Below are 23,269 nucleotides of genomic sequence, written 5' to 3' on the forward strand. Positions count from 1 at the left end.
TTGAGTATCTCAGGGTTTTATTCACAAGCGAGTGGAGGATGAGATTTACAGATGGATTAGTTATATTGGATTATTATATTGTTTATTGTCCTTTTTGAAATTCCATTTGTGTTTCGTGGCAGCTGTCAGAGAAATATAAACTAAAACAATAAAGAGGTTATTGTTACAGACATTACTGAGATAAAAAACAAGAAGTTGCTGCAGAAATGTAGAGCTGTCGCTCAGGTGGTAAAACAGGTCATAAATGGAAGGTTGGTGGTTCACTCCCTGTCTGCTCCAGTCTGCACGCCAAAAGCCCTTAGGCAAGATACTACCCCCAAGTTGCTTGTATGAATGCATGTGAATGTTAGATAGAAAGTACTTAGAGTGGTTGTGTGAGGGCTCATATCTCTAAAACCATTTTTATAATGAAAGTATAAATAAAGGGCTTTTGAGAAAATGGTGGGCAAGGGATCTTGATATTTTTGCATTAGAGAGAAATGGAAACACTGTCCAAGTTCAAGTTGTTTTTATATTGTTTTCTCTTCTGTTACTGTGGGATGCTGTGGACACACCCATTTCAGCTCTACTTTTTCATCATATAAGGTCGACCCTGACTAGCTGGCCTTGATTTAGAAACACATAGGTCTGACATGTAAGTCATCTTATGCAGAAAAAAAATCAAGAATCAAGGAAAAAACATTCAGAAAAGACAACAAGGGCCTCCAGCCAAAGTTAAGAGTAATATGGCAATTTTGAAGACCAAGTTCTTCTTAAATGAATTGAAGAATTAATAAAATAGACGGTTTAATTCACAGATTGTGGAAATTGGCAGCTGGCAAACAAAAAATAAAACAATGTCATGCCCGAAGCTGTAAAGAGCTTAAGTTGTGAGTTTATTTACAGTCAGCTTATGAAAATGGAATATTTACTATGTTAGAATTGTTGTTGATACTTTCACTTTGTCAAATGTAATTTTAGGGAATAGTCATTAATATATTTTTCAATTAATGTTGCTGGGTTCTTAAAAAAAGCAATCTATATGAAACACTATAATGTTCTTCAACAACTATGAATATGCAGTCTTGTAAAGAAGAAAGACTAGAATTATGTGTAATCAGACAGACGTGCAACCTTCAGAGACATTGCAAAAAGCCAATGACAAAACATCAGTGACTCAGTGACTGTACCATTGCAGTCATTGAGTCAACCACAAACTCCATTGTATACAGAATACAATGAGAAAAAAGAATCAAGTTGCTGGTCCAGACAAAATCCAGATGTCAACTTGAATGAAATGCTGTGGCAGGACTTTAAGAGAGCTGTGCATAAATGAATAACTGGAAACTTGAATAAACTGAAGCAATGCTGTAAAGAAGAGTGGGCCAAAAGTCCTCCATAATAATGTGAGAGCCCAAACGTTACTTCAAGTTATTGCTGCTAAATGCTTTAATAACCCTATTAAACCATTTAGCAGCTTAGATTTGCTTAAATTTAAGCACTATTTTAATAATTAAATCATTTGTGATTAATTATGAACCTGTCAGGCACTGTCCCAATTATTCTTGGAAGTACAGACACAATGATTGCACTACACTCACTAGAGTTGACAAATGGAGTGTGAATGTTTTGCTCTGGGAATTTATAGCACAACAGAGGGAAAAGTGGATGATTTTTTTCTTTATCTTGCAAGCCAAAAGTCAGATCATCCAGTACACTATTCACCCCTGGCTGCACCCAGTGGCCTACCTAGTGCTCATATCAGGTTATGAAACAGATTCAGTCTTTTTATGACACAAACTTTGACGGCTAAGAAATATTATCCAAACGTGGTTTACAAGCTGGAATTGGTTTTGCAGCCAAGTAACATCACTGAACTTTCTAGCAGAAAGTAAGAAACAGAGTTGAACGCATTGATTTCAGCGACTGGGTGAAGATATTGAAGGCCCCCTGATGCAAACCATGAGGCCACTCAATGGACCGTACAGCCTGTAAACAAAATAACAGAGATGTTATTGTTTGGTCCGTCGCCAGGGTTGCTGTAGTGACACAATGTGAGGTCATTGTTTTGTCGTCCTGGCTTCTAAGAAATATCCGCAATCAGACATGCACACGAGGACACAAACAAATCTAGAGTCTCGTGTGTCAGGACTTGAACACACAGAGATGCGTGCGGTGCTTCACGTAACAGCTTGTAATAAATTAAAACAAAAGTCGCATCAGTCGTTCATTATACAGTGGGGCAAAAAAGTATTTAGTCAGCCACCGATTGTGCAAGTTCCCCCACCTAAAATGATGACAGAGGTCAGTAATTTGCACCAGAGGTACACTTCAACTGTGAGAGACAGAATGTGAAAAAAAAATCCATGAATTCACATGGTAGGATTTGTAAAGAATTTATTCGTAAATTAGGGTGGAAAATAAGTATTTGGTCACCTCAAACAAGGAAAATCTCTGGCTCTCACAGACCTGTAACGTCTTCTGTAAGAAGCTTTTCTGTCCCCCACTCGTTACCTGTATGAATGGCACCTGTTTGAACTCATCATCTGTATAAAAGACACCTGTCCACAGCCTCAAACAGTCAGACTCCAAACTCCGCCATGGCCAAGACCAAAGAGCTTTCGAAGGACACCAGGAAAAGTATTGTAGACCTGCACCAGACTGGGAAGAGTGAATCTACAATAGGCAAGCAGCTTGGTGTGAAAAAATCAACTGTGGGAGCAATCATCAGAAAATGGAAGACATACAAGACCACTGATAATCTCCCTCGATCTGGGGCTCCACGCAAGATCTCATCCCGTGGGGTCAAAATGATCATGAGAACGGTGAGCAAAGATCCCAGAACCACACGGGGGGACCTGGTGAATGACCTGCAGAGAGCTGGGACCAAAGTAACAAAGGTCACCATCAGTAACACACTACAACGGCAGGGAATCAAATCCCGCAGTGCCAGACGTGTTCCGCTGCTGAAGCCAGTGCATGTCCAGGCCCGTCTGAAGTTTGCCAGAGAGCACATGGATGATACAGCAGAGGACTGGGAGAATGTCATGTGGTCAGATGAAACCAAAGTAGAACTTTTTGGTATAAACTCAACTCGTCGTGTTTGGAGGAAGAAGAATACTGAGTTGCATCCCAAGAACACCATACCTACTGTGAAGCATGGGGGTGGAAACATCATGCTATGGGGCTGTTTTTCTGCCAAGGGGACAGGACGACTGATCCGTGTTAAGGACAGAATGAATGGGGCCATGTATCGTGAGATTTTGAGCCAAAACCTCCTTCCATCAGTGAGAACTTTGAAGATGAAACGAGGCTGGGTCTTCCAACATGACAATGATCCAAAACACACCGCCCGGGCAACAAAGGAGTGGCTCCGTAAGAAGCATTTGAAAGTCCTGGAGTGGCCTAGCCAGTCTCCAGACCTCAACCCCATAGAAAATCTGTGGCGGGAGTTGAAAGTCCGTGTTGCTCGGCGACAGCCCCAAAACATCACTGCTCTCGAGAAGATCTGCATGGAGGAGTGGGCCAAAATACCAGCTACTGTGTGTGCAAACCTGGTAAAGACCTATAGTAAACGTTTGACCTCTGTTATTGCCAACAAAGGTTATGTTACAAAGTATTGAGTTGTATTTTTGTTATTGACCAAATACTTATTTTCCACCGAATAAATTCTTTACAAATCCTACCATGTGGATTCATGGATTTTTTTTTTCACATTCTGTCTCTCACAGTTGAAGTGTACCTGTGGTGCAAATTACTGACCTCTGTCATCATTTTAAGTGGGGGAACTTGCACAATCGGTGGCTGACTAAATACTTTTTTGCCCCACTGTATATATTTATATATATATTTGACCTGTTCCTTTTCGAGCTGAAACCTTTCCTCACCATGTCTGTGAAGGTTCTCAGTCATCCAGGTCATCGTACTCTAAGGAGCTTGGAAAGAAAAGCGTCTGGACTTCTTTAAGTTGCTTGAAGACGTTTCACCTCTCATCCGAGAAGCTTCTTCAGTTCTAAGGGTCAAATGGTGGAGAGTCCCAGATTTATAATCCCAGATATATAATGCCATCTATAATCCAGTTTTGAGATCCCTTCCCAGACGCCTTAACGCCCACTCACATCCTGGGCCATTTGACCTCAGGAAATCACATGATAGGGTGGGGCCAGGTTTCACAATGAGCTCACCCGAAACCCTGGCTGATTGTGACCCACACCCGCTTTCACACCTTGGCTCATATGATTAGAGGATCATCAGGGGGTCCTTTTGTCCCTCTGTGGGGGGAAACTCCCACTGGGTTTAAATCTGGGACTCTCCACCATTTGACCTTAGAACTGAAGAAGCTTCTCGGATGAGAGGTGAAACGTCTCCAGGTCCAGACGCTTTTCTTTCCAAGCTCCTTAGACCCTTTCCTCACTATATAACCTTTTTCACACTGTTCTCTTTACAAGCCTTCACTCAGCATGTCCCCAGGTCCTTGTTATTGTAATAATCGCTGTTGATTTCCAGGAATAATTTCCTCAGCTGTGTGGGAGCAATCTGTGCCTGTGCATTAATTTGCACATTATTGGATAAATTGCGCATATGCGTGTGTGTGTGCACGCACACGCCCCGTCTAATGGATGCAGCAGGTCAGCACAGAAAGAAGAGACAACAAGTTTGATTGTGGTATTTTGTATCTATGTAGCACATGGCTTGCTGACATGTGGCTGCAGTACTATCAGAGTCCCAGATTTATTTACATGATGACACAAACATATAACCCATTTGTATGTCTGTCTGAAATTGCTACTTGTTTTAAATCACTGAGATCTTAAATTTGGATTCTTATAATGATAATTCTAAAAATAAAAAAAAGTTTAATCGCATAAACCCTCTGACCTACCTTAACTCTGTAATGAATCATTCATGATTCCTACCGTTTGCCTCCACAGGAACAGAATATTATAACTGACTTTGTTGAATGTTTGTGCAATCAATCATCAGAACCCACCACATTCAGACAAGCCAATATTAGATGTCGAGACCAAAGCGATTTATATCTGAGAATTATGGATGAACAGCTCTGTTTAGAGTATTAGGTGACAGAAGAGTATTAAAACACAACACGTAAATTTACCACAAGGAACGCACAGCTGCTGAGCTTGCTGTTCCAGCTTCCTCTTACTCGATTTTGTGTCTTTTGTGGCAATTTTCGAGCAGTTGGCACCTGGATTGCGTCGTCTAGGTTTTGTTGGAAGGCTTTTAAAAGCTTCACAGAGAACATTTGCACAAGGGTAACTTCAAATAGACATGAGGGTTCATGTAGAGGAGAGAAGCGCTGTGGTTAGTGACTCGTGTCATTTACTTCTTAGTTGCAATAACATTTGCTATTTCTATTTTTTGGCAAGCCTTTCTTTGCCTTCTTAGAGAGCTTGCGTTGTGCGAGTAACTGTTGGTGGCTATAAAACCCTAAAGAGAAATTATATATGAAAAATTGTAAAAAACTGCATCAGATGGCCACTAGGTATACTTTAAAATTCTGAAATGCCTCCATGACCTGAGTGCCAGATCCTGAAATTGTTGGTTGGCAAGCCCTCATTTCATGAAGTACAGTATCCCTTATCAATAAATACATGTTTTGTCTTCTCACGTTCTTTGTCTTTTGTTCAACCATATCTGCCATAGGAGTAGGAGACACTTTTAAACTTTAAAAAACGCTAGGGCCCATGAAAAGGTCACAGTACTTTTTCTTGTGGGGACATTCAAACATGATGATTTTAATGAGGCTTGCTCACAGGTTAAAAGGCAACATTTATCATTAGTTTGAGTACTTAAATCTTTTTTTTATCAAAGGTTATTTGCTGGCAAAAATATCTACAAACATGGGACAAGGGTGGAAAATTAGCAACCACTATAAGCTCTATAATCATTTTCATGCTCCATCTTGGTACTTAGATCAAACTCCTTTGCAGAATTCATGGCCATTACCCAATGCTGTTTTTCGTCTCTTGAGACCCTCTGATAGGCATTTACTGCAGCCACCTACAGTTGTTGCTTGTTTGTTGGTATTTCTGCATTCGGTTTTGCATTTAATAACTGAAAGGTGGGCTCCAATGGGTTCAAATTAGATGATTGACTTGACCATTAAAGAATACCCTTACCTTGAGAAACTATGTTTGACACATTCCATTTCCATCATAGTCTTGAAAGCATCTTTTAGTTGTGACCTAGACAATGATATACCTACCTCTTTGAGAGTGTTCTTTGTTAGATGTCAAGTTGTTTTTCTTAACCATAGAAAATAACAGTCATCGTGCATTTCAGTTTCCTTCTGTGGTTTTTCAGGCCTGTTGGTGTTGCCGAGCTAGCCACTGCGTTCCGTTAATACATTCATTTATTCAGTTGAAATCAACTCGAGAACTTTTATGTTCTTAATTTTTCATGGAATAAAAACAGATGTCATCTCGCCATGAAACTGGATCTCCAATTAATTTTGATCCTTCATGAGTGTCTGTATATAAGAATGACTATTACTTCAGAAACAGTTATTACTTTTGTTAAAACCCATGAACCAAAACTGAAAGTCTGCACTTCATTTGTATCTTAATTTATTTATTTAAATCTACAAATACAACACAGCTACAAAAATTGTGCTATTGTTGAAAAAATGATGGTCGAACCAATAAGGAGTTAGGAAGATTTATGTATCGGTTTCCCTTTTTCTTCCTTTTTGTTTTTGAGTAGGTCATGGCTGATGTTTTAGTATATCATTACATTTTGTGCCCTTTTGCTATTACAGAGTTAAAGAGTTACCGAGCTGGCCATTTAAAATGTTTTGAAAGAGTAAGTCTAATTTTTATTACTGTTACTGCAGTTTTATGTCTTCATAGTCTTGTGTCTTTATTTGTCTTTCTCTGACTGTATTTCAATATTTTACCCTCCTGGTGGTTTTGTCTCTCTACCCGTTTGGAGCTTCTCATTCTCGTTTCCCTCTTTTCTCTCCCGCTGTCTGGTCTGACGCACTAAAGTAAGATCCCATCATGTTTTTCCCATCATGCTCTCCTCCCACCCTGTGGTGAGGCACTGAACCCCCAGCCGGAGGTATAAAGGACATGATTTACAGGGCTCCTTTGCAGCAAAAGAAAAAAGAAAAAAAGACATAAAAAGAGAGATCAGTTTTCCAGCACAGTAGCCCTGTGCTTCAATGCAGGTTTCACTCGTCAGTGTTTTTGGGGTCTTTTTGGGGTTTTTTTTACTTGATATATGTCAGTTCAACAACGACATGGTGTGGTCCAATTTTGTCATCCTGCAAAAGTGCCAAAATGCATTTCCACAGGAGAAGAAAACAATGTTAAAGCTGGTTTTGGTTTTCTCCATATGGGTTCTGTTGACATATCTAGATGGGCAGCACAGAGAACCAAATGAGGGAGGAAGTGGGAACAACAGTTAAACATTAAGGCCCAGGGCTGTGCTATTGACACTCAGGGATGCTGTGGTTTAAAAGAAACCATGGGATGTGAAGTCCCAGTTAAATGAAGTCTCGTTTTTTTATCTTGTGCAGCAAAAACTTATACATACATAAATATATACAGTGTGAAGCTGAACTGTGCAGCCTTCTACACGTTGAAAAAGAGCTCAAAGGTGAATGACCTGATTTTTAATTTTTAAATAGATAGTGTCCTGGAAAGCTGTCTGCAAGCATATCATTAATGTGAATTAGCAGTGGAGCTGGGTTGCTTTTAGATGACAAAATCAAAATAAAATGTGGACTTACATGACTGCCAGTGGAATTCTGTTTTGATCAGACAATACTGGCGTTGCAGTCAATATTTCTCAGAAGTAAGTACTAGATGTTTGGTAGTCTGGAATAGAGGAAAATTCTTTCTGAAAAACATCACACAGTGGCTGTTTTAGTTAATAATATTTTGAATTACTAATCCAAGATACCAGTTAACCCTGGAATGTTTTTTATTTTGTAGAACCTTGGAAGCATATCACGATGTTTTTAACAAATAGAGGTAACACTACAAAGTCTTCCAGAATAAATGCTTTCTTCTGATTTTGATTTAGTTATACATTATAATCAGTTATGAGTTTGAAGCCAAACACTGATTCTGTTTAATAGTACAAAAATCTAGCCTGGAAGTTGGAGCAGGAGATCTGTGGCTAGAAAGTCAAGAATTTACATTCTGGACAGACTTAAGAAGAAAAAAAATCAACAAAAGTTTCTAATCCCTAAGCAACAAAGACATTTTAACCCCAGCTGGTCAGCTGGAGTAGGTCCATGGTCAATAGCAGAAGACTGTTTACACTGGAAAGCTGAAAGGTGTCAATTTGTAGAGGTAAAAAGCCCGACGTTTTCTCTCCAGACTCTTATGTGGTATAAATATCTAATTGTGCTTGTTTAGTTTGACTGGGATGAGACTCTTGCACTAAATGCAAAAATTAGGTTCTGATATTTCACCACATGCCACAAAATCATAGCCTCACATCATTGCGGTATTTAACGCCTCGTATCATATTTACACAGTGTTGGGAAGGTTACTTTTAAAATGTATTCCATTACAGAATACATGCCCCAAAATGTATTCTGTAACGTATTCTGAATACTTTGGATTACTTAATATATTACCATGTTTTTTACAACAACGTGAATGTACTATTGCTGTGTGATTTATTACTATTACTGAAGGTCCGCGACTCTGAACTGTAGTAAAGGGACCTCTGACTAATACGGCGGGGTCCCCGTCGGCTCGTAGCCGAAAAATAGCTTTACTTTGTTGTGTGGGTCAACTTTTCTTGCGAGAGACAGAGAGAGGCGTTGAAAGGCTGCTCCAACGGAACTTATTGTTTTCGGAGGAAAACAGGAACACGGTGTACAGTCGAGTCTTAATAGCTTACTTACAACTGGGCTCGTCAGGCACTCTTCTTGGCTGCAGTGGTTATTATTATATTTACATGCTTCCAGCTCCCGTTTCTCCTCGATGACAACTCGTACCTTTCCACTCCCCTTTTTCTCCCTCCTCGCGCTCACAGACCCATAACGTGTATGGCAGTCCATTCTCCCTGCAACACGGACTACACTGCCCATGAGGCTACATTCTTTAGAGCTATGCTTGTAGCATTCTGCCTGTTAGCTTAGCACAACAACAACAACAACGAAAAGGCGCTCTCTCACCCAGGAAACACACAGTCACAGAGAGAGAGAGCGTCGCCCTGTAACCATGGGAACCGTAACGCTGCCTGGAACAACAGAACGTAGCTGTCAAACAAAACCCAAACAGTCCTGACCCGCGACAAAATGAAACAAGAAAGTACCGCAGTGTAATCCATTTATTTCAACAAAGTAACTGTATTCTGAATACCACCTTTTTAAACGGTAACTGTAACGGAATACAGTTACTCATATTTTGTATTTTAAGTACGTAACGGCGGTACATGTATTCCGTTACTCCCCAACACTGTATTTACATAACATCAAATCCCAAACACCTGTCATGTGTGGACTGCAACTGCAGTTGGAGCTGTTAACCTCAACACTGTTATGTGATTCAGGTGAGATCAGAAATGATTCATGTGGATTTCCTTATGGATGTTGTTATTGTGACCAAGATCTTCAATGTTATTTCAGTTCAAACCTGAAATGCTACAGATTGCTTCTACTGTATTCTTCTGGCAATGCGAACTGTATGTCAATCTCGTGGTCCACTCTTTTCTGGTTGCGAACCATGGTCTTGGATTTGGAAATGCTCATTCTCATTCTTGCCACTTCACACTCAGCTCTAAACCGCATCAGTGCAAACTGAACCACTGCTGAACTACAGTTTGCAAATAAAAGGCCACCAAAGTGGAGACTCTTTATAACCTGACTATCCCTAGATGGTTTATCCTTAAAAACCTTTGATGGCCCTATTTAAAGCCAGTCTTTACCAGATGCAGCAGAGAGGAGAGGTGAGTTGTGTTACCAGATCCATGGGCTGGTGAGGGTTTTTGGGGTTGTTGTTGGGGGGGAACGTTTTGTTTAGTTATACATTAAATTCAGTTCACTGTAAATAAATTGCTCGCCTTTGGAAATGATAAATGGCCTGCATTTGTATAGCGCTTTACTAGTCACTAAGGACCCCAAAGCGCTTCACACTACATTCAGTCATTCACCCATTCACACACACATTCACACACTGGTGATGGCGAGCTACATTGTAGCCACAGCTGCCCTGGGGCGCACTGACAGAGGCGAGGCTGCCGGACACTTGCGCCACCGGGCCCTCTGACCACCACCAGTAGGCAGACATGGGGTTAGTATCTTGCCCAAGGATATTTTGGGCATGCAGCCAGGAGGCAGCCTGGGATCGAACCACCGACCTTCTGATTAGTGGCTGACCTGCTCTGCCACCTGAGTAGTCTACTTCCCTACCACATTCCTTGACGTTCGAGTCTGACTACGTCACACTTGGATACCATTAAGGCTTCAGTATAGGAAATTCAGCTGCTTTGATTGACAGGTATGCTGACAAAGAGAGCTGTAAGCTGATCGGTTTGTGCTAGTCTTTACGTCTGCGATTCGAGTCACTCAACTGAATGATGTTTGTGATGTTTTGCCATTTGGAGCATTTTAAATGGAATTACTGGCAAATGATGTGGTTTGCTGTCTGATACAGACTCTCTGCAAAGTTGTGCTTCAGTTTTTAGTGAGTGAAATTCAAGTATTATGCTATTAAGCACTAATTCACAGCCATATGTTGGGAAGATTAGGGAGGTTACCATGCTCTTACGTAATCAGACACACACTGTTTGCTGCTCAACATCTCATCTCTCTTGTCATTTGAAAAACAACAACACCCAGACAGACATTCCTCATGAATAAAACCACTGTGAAGTTGTGACAGGCTGAGCCTATAAATTTTACTGCTGGAAACAAACCAGTATATCTGTGCTCCAGTGTCAAAACAAACCCCAAACACCCATTAAGGCTTTTACATATGGAAACATAACAAGAAACAAAGTAATTACAAATCTAACAAATGTTATGAGAAACTGAAAATATGCAACTAAACTAAAATAAATGATAAATAAACCTGAGTGACTGTACTAATATAAATGCAGGCAGGTAAAGCAAACAAAGGTGACCTTTGATTAAACTTACAGAAGAACAATAACAAAACACAGTGCCAGGTAACAGGAAATTCTAGCATGTCAAACAGAAAAAAATCTAAAGCAATGACAAACTAATAATTATAGGTGGACATGATTAGATATGGAGATGTTTAACTGTCCTAAATGTGTTTACATTATAAATATATGCTACACTAAAAGTCTACAGCCAGCTAGCAGAGTGAGGATAACATAATATATAGTCCATTCATCCAACCATTATTTTCATCTTTCAAAGATTTTGGTGGCAGCAGGCTAAGACAGATTAGATATATAGCTTCTATGATGAGTTCTGGGTATTCCCCGAGGTCTCCCTGGTGGTTGTGCCAAAAAAACATGCAAAAGGAGGTGCCCAGAGGGCATCCTAACCAGACTGCTGAGCCACCTCAACTGGCTCCTGTTGACACGAAGAACCAGTGGCTCAACTGTGAGGTTTTTGATGTGTCCAAGCTCCTCGTCCTATCTGTAAGCTTGAGCCCAACCATGCAAAGGCCAGCGATGGTAACTAATTTCAGCTGCTTGTATTTGAGACCTCACTTTTTTGAACATTACCCAGATCTTTGTCCTTGATGTAAAAATGTAAATATTTTGGCTAAGCTATTCTTTCACCTTCATAGTTCGATACAACACCAACGTTGTTGCTGATTGTGCACTAATCTGTCAGTCCAACTCACGCTTTGCTCTCCCATTATGGGTTAAGAATATCCCAATACTTGAACTCTGTCACTTGGGGGTGGCCTTTCTCTCCTGACCCAAAGGGAGCTTACATCCAACATAGAGCCTCAGACTTTGCCTTGCTCACTTCCATTATAGCTGTTTCGCAGTTGGGTCACGATTCGATGAATCCAACAGAATCATCTGTGAAAAGAAGGGAAGCTGTTCTTAGGTTCACAAAACGTCTATAACTTGAAATCCTGCCCCTCGTCCCCCAAACAAGACTAGAGACGAGATTGGATCCTGTCTGTGATCCGATCCTGTTGGTATAATTGAAATCACAAAAGAAAATAGAATTTTGAACTGATGACTGTGCTGTTTGGAAAACTAATGGTTCAGGTTTGTAACATTCATCTTGCATGAAAACAAGAATTTGATTCATAGTAATCCATTGAATCGATGTCAACATCATGGTGCCGCTGGAGTGCTATTAACAGTTATTGTGCTTCCCAAAGTCAGATTGTTGAAATTCATTTGCTTGCAATAGCAAAACTGAAGAGGTAAAATAAAATGTAGTTTATTAAACTTCCATGTCAAATAAAAAGGGTTACAGTTAACATTGAACAGAGTAAATGACTGTACAATTCAATAGGTAAAAAAACACATTTTAAAGCTGCCTTTTAAATAGCTTTAAAGCACATTCTAGGTCATAAATTCTGGTTATGTAATTGAAGGGTTACAGTTGAAGCAAAATGATGGCAGTGCTTTCTCTGAACATGATGTGGTAAAACAATCAAGCTTTGTATGTACTGTGCAGAGAGACCTTGGCTAGAGTCTATCTCTACTTGATGATTAATTACCAGTTTGAGAATTTAGACTAATTATTTATGTAGATACCTGATAAAACAATGCAATCCAGAAGTTCATTCAAGGAACAGGAAGTTCTCTATATTGACATGTTTCAACAAGCCTGAATTATGCCAACTTATCATACTGTAGTTCTGTTCTTTAATATAATGTACATCAAACACCGAATGTATTGGTCCAACTTTTGCAGCCAAAGCAAACAGTTGTATCTATAACTTCTGTTCCCCGAAGGAGAGGAATGAGGTACAACGCATAAGTATGGGATACCACGCCCTCTCGTGTCCTGGCTGAAGAAACTTTTATTCATGCCTCTAAGGCAGATGAGCTGTGTTGACATGCGCAGAGCCCCACCTGCACATATACCCACTGTCATCACAGTCATCCCTCAGTTCGATAGCTCAGAGGCTTGCCATTTGTAAGCGTACAAGCCTCTAGTGGATGACGCCCTAGCACTCTGAATTGTCACTAACACACTAGGTGGCAGACCCTTAGCAATCAAATTGAAGCATGAAGGTGCCACAGATCCAGGTGCGGATGAAACACCTCTACTCCCGCCTGAGAGAAAAGGTCCCTACGGAGAGGTAGCTGCCAAGGACTCACTGCTAGCAGACCGATTATCTCTGTATGCAACGGCCTTGGAGGCCACCAAGGGGCCACTAGAATCTGAGAGATACTGCCGACACACTCTCTCTAGAACTGGAGATATCATTTCAGCTGGAGGAAATGCACACAGGAGCACGTCTGGCCATTGGTACACTGTTGCGTCCATGCCCAAGGGTGCATCGTGGTCAATTACGGAGAAGAACAGGGGGCAGTGAGCGTTTACCCTGCAGGCAAAAAGATCTACTTACGCCTACCCAAATAGATCCAAATCTGGGACACCATCAAAGGGTGAAACCTCCTCCCCCTCGTGCTCTGAGGGGTGCTAGCGCTGCCTTGGCATATTTCGCGAAGGTCCGAGAAGCGAGAGACAACCCGAACGGCAGCCCAAGGTATTGGTAGGCTACGCCCTCGAATGCAGTGAAACTACCTTTGGTTTGGGTGAAAATAAGCATCTGTTAGATCGATTGTTGCACTGGTCTGTCCAGATACACAGCCCTGTCCCTGTCTGGGACATCAGAGAGGCTCAGCCACAGGTGCCTCTGGGCCACTACTGTTGAAGCCATCCCTCTGACTTGGGAGAGTGCTGTACAGTGGGACGCACAGAGGATGTAATCTGTGGCGACTCTGACCTCGTTAAGATGCCAGACGAGAGGAGAGGGTCATGCTATGCGACAGCAGTCCATCCCAGCACTTTCTCCACAAACATCATCCGTCTTTCCAGGGTTGAGCGCTGGTGCTGGTGACAGAATGCACAGGCTTTGGGCTCTGTCAACGCTCTCCTAGCATGGACAATCCCCAGCAAACAGGACAGGCATGATGCTGGTCACTGTTGGGTGATGTGATGACATGGGATGTATGCGCAGGCAGGGCTGTGCATATGTTATCACAGGTCAAAAAGGCGTGAATAAAAGTTTCTTCAGCCAGGACACACGAGGATGTGATATACCAAACTTGCGTGTTGCACAGAGTGGATCGACTGAAAGGAAACAGCCCTGACCCATCAATGCATGGACTCCACTAGAACCTTGAACGTATGCTATGGTATTTGGCACCAACATGTTAGCAACAAATTCTTTGAGTCCTGTAAAATGCCAGATGAAGCCTCTCAGGATTTGACTTGTTTCTCTGGGGAATTTATATGCCAAGTTAACATCTAAAACTCGTTGTTGTGCTGCTTTAAACATATTTGTACAATGATTGCTTTGTGGCATGGTGCATTGTCCTTTTGAAAGTGTACAAGGTTCGATCTCAGAAGCTGAGAGAAGGGAAGTAGACACAACTAGATGCAAAATACATGACACAAACAACCACCAAAGTAAAACAGGAAGTAATAGATGACAGACCCACACAAGCGAATCTGACATAGGGACAAAAACAAACAGAGACAAGGGAACCGGATGGGAATACAAAAGGGAACTAACAAAGGTATAATCAACAAAGCAGGCAGAGAACTAAATGCACAGTGACATGCCAAAGAGACATAACTGAATGGGAAGACAAGAATAACTTGAGACAATGAAATGGGGAAACCAGTCAACCATGGGTACAGAACACAGAGAGACTAGACAAACATGGGGACAGGAATGGAAAAACAGAAACAGAGAAAAATCCTACATAACTAAGACACATGGACTCAACTAGAAGATACATAATTAGATGGACTAGAATACAAACTGAGCGCTGGAGGATATAGTAATAACATAAAAGAAAATAGCCTTGTGGTAGGAAGGACCTGGCACTTGGCAGGAAACTGTTTTTATTTACAGTGATTCATGTACAGAAAGCTTTTCAGCTGCCCTCTCCAACTCACACATACCACACAGCCTTCTTCTCCGGGGTTAGGGGGCTACTGAAATAGGGAAGGCATAATTGGTGTGATGGCTGACAGCTGTGCCAGCCAGCCTCCCCTGGCACTACCCCCTCAACCCACTGCTCCACCCCTCCTTCTACAACCACAAACCACACCCTGCCACAAGCATTCTTACTAATATTAGAAAAGAGACAAACTAGGACAGAAGTGATCCTCAAAAAACAATCATCAAAAACTAAATGATAGCAAGAGCTTCAGTTCTCTTTCAAACTCACTCAGTGTGGGAAGCGCACTCTGGCATGACCAATCCATTTATGACCAATCAGAGGGCACTTCCAATAGTGAGATACCGAGTGAGGTTGTCAGAGAACATGAGTTATGCATGTAACCAAATGTTTTGGTGTCACTCTGTCACAGCCATCACAATTTTGCCTTGCCAAACGCCTTCAAATCCTTACGCTTTCCATTTATTATTACTGCTTCTTTCAACTTTGGGGAAAAATGTTCCCTTGCTTCCTAATATAGCCTACCCACTAACAGGTACCATGATGAAAAGATGATCCGTGTTATTCATTTCACTTGTCAGTGGTCATAATGCTATGCCTGATCGATCTATATAATTTATTGTTACTCAGCCGCCTCCAGCCCTGCACTTAATTGGACAAACTGGTAAGCTGTTTATAGCTGGTCAAACATACAGTACAGTCAAATTACAAAGCTGTTCACATGTATTATTAAATGAAACAGTAAAGCAAATATGGCCCATTATGATTACACTAATACTGTGCCATCACCTTTAAGCCGTACTTTTTTAAAGATTTGGGCACTGAACCTTTTTTCGGTGAGGTGCTTACCACTATGTCACCTCGCTAACCACTTAATGGTTAGTGAGATGACCAGATGTACCTAAATGACCAAATGAACCAATCAAAGTGAAATCATACCAAACCAAGATGCACCTCCATAGTTTACTTTGGACTTACCATATAACGGCATCACTCTTTGCTGACTAATGTTAAAAACATATAAATGTAAATTACTACCCACATCACAAATTACATTAGATATATGTAAATATAACCTTTGGGTAGCTCCTGGAAAGAGCTCACTGCTCTGTAGGACACACACACACACATGCAGTGATGGTGGATCACTCTATTTTTCCTCTTGCTCTACAGATGCTGTCTTATGCTGTCATGTTCTCATGTAACTGTATTGTAAAACCATTAGTGGTTACAGGTGAAAGCTTTTGCAGAACAACTGGGGGAAGACAGAGGCTTTAAGCTTATCGTCCACATCAATAATCAAACAGAGCTTTTTTGATTAATGTATGCCTGAAGAAGTCATAGTCATCTGTTATATAACATCATTAACATAGTGACATAACAGACTAGTTTTTGTTGTTTGTTTTTTTCACATTTGCAGCAGGTATTAAATGAACCCCTACTCTGCTGCTTTCACATGCTGGCTTTCTGTTGATGCATGCCTAATGGGCATAGAAATAACAACAGTCAATTTTGATGTCACATGACAAACTATACCAGCAACCACATCCCTTTCTCATAGACTCTGTATGAGATATTTTCATAATGCAATTTAAATAAATGTGATTTGATTTGTTGGCATCTGTACCGGTGATTGTAGTATTGAACTCTTCACTGCAAGCACCACAAACAAAGTGAAGCAAAGCATTCCCAATTCAGTTTGGTAGGCCATGGAGTCCCCATATTCAAAGTAAATGAAAAAAGTATTGCATGGAAAAAAAAACAAATTTCCAGCCCTGTGAATGAATGCAGATGACATTTCTCTTCATGAAAAAATAAGTATATTTACTACGTCAGCCTTCAAAAGTATCTTTTTTTCTTTAGCCTTTCACACTGTGGGGAGTAGGCCATCTATAGGGGACCATCAAAGTCCTCTGTCCTGTAGCTAATTAAAACTGTTGGATTGCCACCTTATTTTGATCGTGGAGCCTGCATGTTTCAGTGAACCCTAGAGTTATCCCAGGTAGGTTCACCCATGCTGGAAAGAGTTAAAGAGTAGAGGATAGACCCAGAATGATCCCTAGACCTCCAGTTTAGAGGTTGGTTTGCTCTGAAAACAGCTTTGAAGGCAGGATAATCACTCTAAAAGCCACAGCGAAGGAGACAGATGTAAAAATGTAATAATGTAATAACTGTGCCAGTTAACTTGTGTTAAATTAGAGTAACCGGTTAACTAACTGTTGCTTTTTTTGTTCCTAATTAGGTTTGTGTTTGTTCCCCTGTTTTTAATAGACTTGATAACAAAGCCAGAGATATGCTGTGAACACTGGTGTCTAAGCTGTCCCAACAAAATGTGATATTGACGACACCTACAAAAACTGAGAAATCAGTCTAAGTAAGATCCTGTATTACGTACTTTGACTTGTGATTGTTTGAAGCTCTTTCACTGACAATGAAGAGGAGAAACCTCTATCCAACTGTCAGGCTTTGCAGATGAGTTACTAATAGTTGGGAAATAAAGAGACAAGGAAGGATATTAAAGTATCACTGAAGTAAAAACAAAACCTCAAAACCTTAAATCCCAGAAGACATATCATCATGCAGAAAAAATTCTTAAGATGTTGTTTTTCTTTTAAGGAGGTGAAAATGTGTGAAATAATTTCACTGGTTACCAGAGTGGTTTTAAAAACAAGCGATGACATTGTGAAATACGGATAATATCATCTCAGGATTATCAAGCTGACATTACTTGAAAATTGCTTAAACAAACCAGCTTGCTTCAGCAAACTTCACTGTCTCCTGCCAGGTTTTGCTTCAGTAGCTTTCTGCACAATAAGGTTTAAAGCCTCCATTCTGCACTGAAGGACTTGTTACAATAGATTGATTTTGCAGCACAGCAGAAAGAAAAAAGCAATTCTTATTTCATGGTGAGGCCTTTTTTTGGGTAATGGAATGGGTTCTGCAGACACAAAGGTCATATCACTCCCTCAGCATGTTGGAGGATGATGTCAGCTTTAAAGTCAAGGTGAAAATGAAGCAAAAGCCAAATGTGAATATAGGAGATTTCCACACAACCGTACTGTTGTGTAACTGCATCTGGACAGTGATTCTTTGTTCCCAATCCCTTGGTGTCATTTTAAACTTTGGCTAGTTCTTGCTGTAAATCAAACCCTGATTGACAGGCTGTAATAATAATAAGTCCAATGTCTGCAAAACAGTGCACATCGCTGATTTTTATTGCAAACATAGTGACAGGACTGCACTTATGAATATTGAACAGGATGAATAAAAATGCAAGAACACATTCAGAAACCTTTTGGTGAAGATGTGGTTTGATGTTAGACCAGATGTCTGCAGAAAGAAGAGTCGACCTTCTGCTTTTGTTATTATGCAAAAGGAGAAGTTCTCTGCAGAAAAAGTGCAGAACTACTGACCCACACTTGTGCAGTCTTGTAAAAATACAGACATTTCTTCGTGGTATTATTGAAGAACAGCACACAAGAGATTTTAATGCACACGACATACAAATGCACACAGCAAAAGTGACATAATAGAAGCTCTCACACACACACACTCACTCACTCACCTTATTCCCTTTCAGTAAGTCAGCCAGAGGGATCATCTAGTACCTCTGGTCTTCGTCTCTGTTCAGGGATTTACTGTCCCTCTCTGAGGAATCGTTAAGTAATGCTGCTTCACTGCCCAGAACTCCTGTGATTCTCAAGAAAACCTATCAGGAGCACCTGCTGTTTCCATGAACCGTGCTAACCAAAATGAACCTAGGTAAAACCTATGATCCCTCACTCACCTAATCACCTCATAAATTCCTCTTTGCCATGGTAGCTTTTGACAGGTGATTTTGGTTCATACATGGATTATTGCAATTCAATATCACAGTCACCAAAACTGCAGAGTGCAGTTCATAAAAAGGGATTGTGTTGGTGACATTTCTCAAGACATTCAATAGGATGTTGCAAAGGGTGCAAAGGGACAGTCATTTGAGACAATGGGCCATACTTTCACTGTACTTTTTTGTAACATTTGTCATTATTGTCATTTGTCATCAGCAAGTTTTAAGTCAAAGCAAAGATTGCATTTCTTTATTTATTTTCTGCGACTTTTTTTGGTTTCTGAAGACTTAGAGGTAGAAAACTTTATGCTTTTAACTGTTTTATGGAATGGAGATTCAAATTTGAGGGAAGACCCTTATTGGACTAATGAAGTACCAACTAGAGATAGGAACCGAAGTAGTTCAGTTCCTTGGAGTTGTTAGTCTGCTTGCCTATCAATCCCTATCCCGCTTATCCGTTCCACTTGAAGTTGCGCTACAATCAGTTGATTTCATTTTGTATGCCGGAGGAGGAAAATAGTATAGTTGTAGTTTTCACCGTGGATATGGACACTATTTTTATTTTTATTCCACAAAAGGAAGTCCAAACTGCATCCAGGACAGAAATGGCTGCATTATGCTGTTAACACAACTTCGACTCTTTGCAAGCACTTGCACAGTAGGTATGTTAACACTGAATGTCGACCCCAGCCTAGAGACCAGACCCAGAATTTCAGCAGGTAACAAACTGAAGGGCAGCCAGGCTGCAGCCTCCATTTCTACATTTGTAAACTGACGGTTTTGTATACCGTCAGTTTACAAAAAACATTAAACTGGCAGGTTTTTGTGTTTCTGTTTTAGTTTAGAATCTGTTTATCATGTACTTTTGGCAGTTCTACTTCTAACATTTGTTCAGTTTCAACAGTTGTTCCCGATCAACCCCTGTTTCCCTTTGTTTCCTTTGCTAGATAGCAATGTTCTCATAGTCAAGATTATTTTTTCTTCTGTGTATTTCTGTATTTTGTCAGTTCCTCACTGTCTATAGCTCTGCTCGTGACCCTGTGGTAGGTTGTCTGTACTTTTCCCTTTGCCTGCACCTCATTTGCTTTGTTCATCTATCAAACTACTTCCACATGGAGACCCAACCTGGAAACTGCGTCTCATGTGTCCTGCGTATGCGTCCTTCTCCTTTGCCTAATCTGTTCCTTGTTGATGTAATGGTTAATGATTTTAAACCATTAGACTATGTTTCGGTCCAGATGGTTGCACTAAGACCCCAAATGACTAAAGTTTGTACAGATTTGAGTCGAAACTCTTTGCAGAGTTGTACAGTAATGGTGTTGTCCTTTGTATTTCTGATGTCAAGTATGTAGTATTACAGTAGATTAACAGGATAACTGTGAATTACAAAGTAAGACCCAAAATAGTCCAGATTGTGTATAATCACAGCTCTGAGCGCATGCTTGTCCAGTTCCCCATCTTAAATTCAGTATGCCACTAAGTGAGCTAACAATCTCAGCTGTAATGGGTACAACATTACCACGGTTAGTTCTGACCTATTTCTTCCATGACCACGTATTTCTCAGACAAACCAAGAGTCTTCATTTGTATTGACATTAGTGGAAAAAAAGAAGTAAAAAGCTGTCAACTTTATACATGTCTTCAGTGCCAATAGTGCTAATAATTTGAATGTGCACACTTTTTGCCTTCAAACTACAAAATATAAGACAAGACAATCAGTTTATAGTATATTTATTATTTTGTATCCCATAACTTATTGGTTTCTTCATCAGCAAAGTTTTTAATTCTGAGGCTGTTTGTGACTTTGACACTTATCCATACTTACCAAAATGCAAACAGATGCCTGAATTATATGCGCATTATGTAATTGGAAATGACCTCTCTCATATATCTGTCAAATGTTACAGTGAGATAAGATGGTATGTGCTTTAAGTGAGATTACTGTAACACCTTAATCTCTTTCTTCCTACCTCTGACATCTTGACAGAGCCATAGAGTCTCCACTTTGTTTTCATAGGTGTGAGCAGTTACTGCACAATATTCAGTGTTAATAGCCTTGCCAGAAGGTGTCTCTCAGGTTTCTATTCTAATGAAATAATGATGACAGATGAGAGACGTGCTCACCAGAACTCTGACAGCCGAGGGGGTGATTGTGAGGAAGCCTGCCCACCTATGTTTGTGGGCTTTTGTCTCTCTTCCACTCCTGTCTGTGTGGGCCATGCTGGGAGGTTAATGAAGACAGAAGCAAACTGCTCAAATTTAGGTGTATAAATAATTACTGTGTGCTTAGTTTCAACTCTGCTGTAGGGATGTAGTTTGAATCTGAAGAGTGATTAAAATAACTTGTTTATCTGTTCACTGGAGGGCTTGTTATCTGTATAGTTGGAGGCATTTGAGAGTACCTAAGTATGAACAGATGCCCTTGTAAAAGACAATTGTGGCTCTGAGTCTGACTAAAACTGAGCAGTTTTTTGACAAATAGATACAAACTCCAGGTTGGAGATGTTTACATGTCAGTGGCATACTTTGAGTTTTTGATTCGTAAACCTAACTGAGCCTATTTCAGGACTGGAGTGAAATCCTGTCTGTATTTAGATGTAAAAATCCCTTCCTATTAGGGCTGCTCGATTATGGCAAAAATTATAATCACGATTATTTTCACTGAAATTGAGATCACGATTATTTGACGATATTTATTTAACCCTTTAAGACCTACCATAGAACCAAGTCCACCAGAGCTTATATATTATTTTTTTTACATGCTGTAGTGCCATTTGTGGGAGCATTTCAAGTTGCTATACATCAATACAACTGTTATAGCCCATATTTTAATAATATGTATGCATTAAGTGCATAGTAATTACATAAATTGCAAAAAAGTGCAATAAACTACAAAAAAAATTGAAAATCGCTTTTGTTTTGTTTACATATATTTCTACTTGGAGAAATTTAAGAGGTTTATCCCTCAAAACTTTAAATACAATAAAGTTGCAAAAAAATAGTTTCCCACCACAGGAAATTTATTTTGAGTGTCTTCATAGTTTTATTTTGGAGATACACCAATTTTTATATACTGCAGGAAAAACAAAAAACAATCCTATGATGCAAATTTGCAAAGAAAACAGCAGGTGCATCATTTCACTGTGGGAAGTGTTACGAACAGCTGATAGGATCGGCAAAGCGTGTTTCTGGAATATTATGTTTTTGTTCCTGCAAGCGCTTTTTATGCAATTTTTGCAAAGCTATATGTGGAAGGAAACCGTGACCGAGGACAAGCTGATGGCATCAGATGTAAGTACAACTCCTCCGGTTTCATATGCAAAACAAATTATTGCGCTAGCTTACACGGTTCAGGTTCTACAGGGATTTAAAAATAGTTACGCAAAACGGAGCGTGCTGCTCTGCTTTAAAGGGTTAACAATGACTTTAAAAAAATAATATAAAATGGTGTGCAACACCACTGAAGTTTTTTTTTTAAAACTCTCTTTTCAACCAACGGCAGTCACTCTCCAAATAACTTCTGCTTAGCTTTCCGAGCTTCCCTCGGGTCCTCTTAATCAGCGGTCTCCAACCTTTTTTGCGCCACGGACCGGTTTATGCCCGACAATATTTTCACGGACCGGCCTTTAAGGTGTCGCGGATAAATGAGGGAGGGGCTAATAATCGGCTCAGTCATTTTTAATGATCGTTGAAAGCCCAGATCGTAATCGTGATTAAAATTCGATTAATTGAGCAGCCCTACTTCCTATGGATAGAATACAAGAATCAGAATCAGAATACTTTATTGATCCCTGGGGGAAATTATTTTTTGTTACAGTGCTCCATTTTAAACCAACATTAAGACAAGACAGACAATACGCTAACTAAGAATAGTACAATATATACATATATATACATACATACATACATAAGTCACTTATAAATAAATATTTGGAAAAGAAACATGTGTAGTTGTAGCAGCAAACAGTGTGTTAAGTGGATGCGTTGTACAGGGAGATGGCCACAGGCAGGAATGATTTCCTGTGTCGTTCAGTGGTGCTTTTCGGTAATCTCAGTCTCTCACTGAACGAGCTCCTGTGACTGACCAACATGTCATGGAGTGGGTGGGAGGTGTTATCCAACAAGAACAGACGTCCTTCGAGACTGAGAGTGCAAAAGCTATTTTGCAGTAACGTTACAAACAATTGTAGCCTTTGTCCATTAAAGCCAGAGGTCTAACACACGTAAAAAGCTGGAAAAAAATACCCATCTGGCACGCAGAGCAGCCATGAAGTTTGAAATGTTACCAAGCAACAAGTCTGTTTATCAGCTGCGCACAAATTCAACTCTTTCTTCTCTGTAGTTAAAACACTGAGGTTTAACTACATGCAGCAATTGTACTGCTTGATGATA

The 23,269-nt window shown here is 40.2% G+C and overlaps 2 protein-coding genes across 2 annotated transcripts in view; both read left to right on the forward strand.

The window, feature by feature from the left end:
- LOC309715194 (uncharacterized protein) overlaps positions 1–23,269 on the forward strand; it is a 45,580-nt gene that overhangs the window by 14,371 nt on the left and 7,940 nt on the right. The gene's annotated exons all lie outside the window — the stretch shown is intronic.
- LOC309715200 (uncharacterized protein) overlaps positions 1–23,269 on the forward strand; it is a 79,682-nt gene that overhangs the window by 13,232 nt on the left and 43,181 nt on the right. The gene's annotated exons all lie outside the window — the stretch shown is intronic.

Source organism: Aulonocara stuartgranti (assembly GCF_965226115.1).
Source record: "Aulonocara stuartgranti genome assembly, chromosome: 2".
Lineage (NCBI taxonomy): Eukaryota > Metazoa > Chordata > Actinopteri > Cichliformes > Cichlidae > Aulonocara > Aulonocara stuartgranti.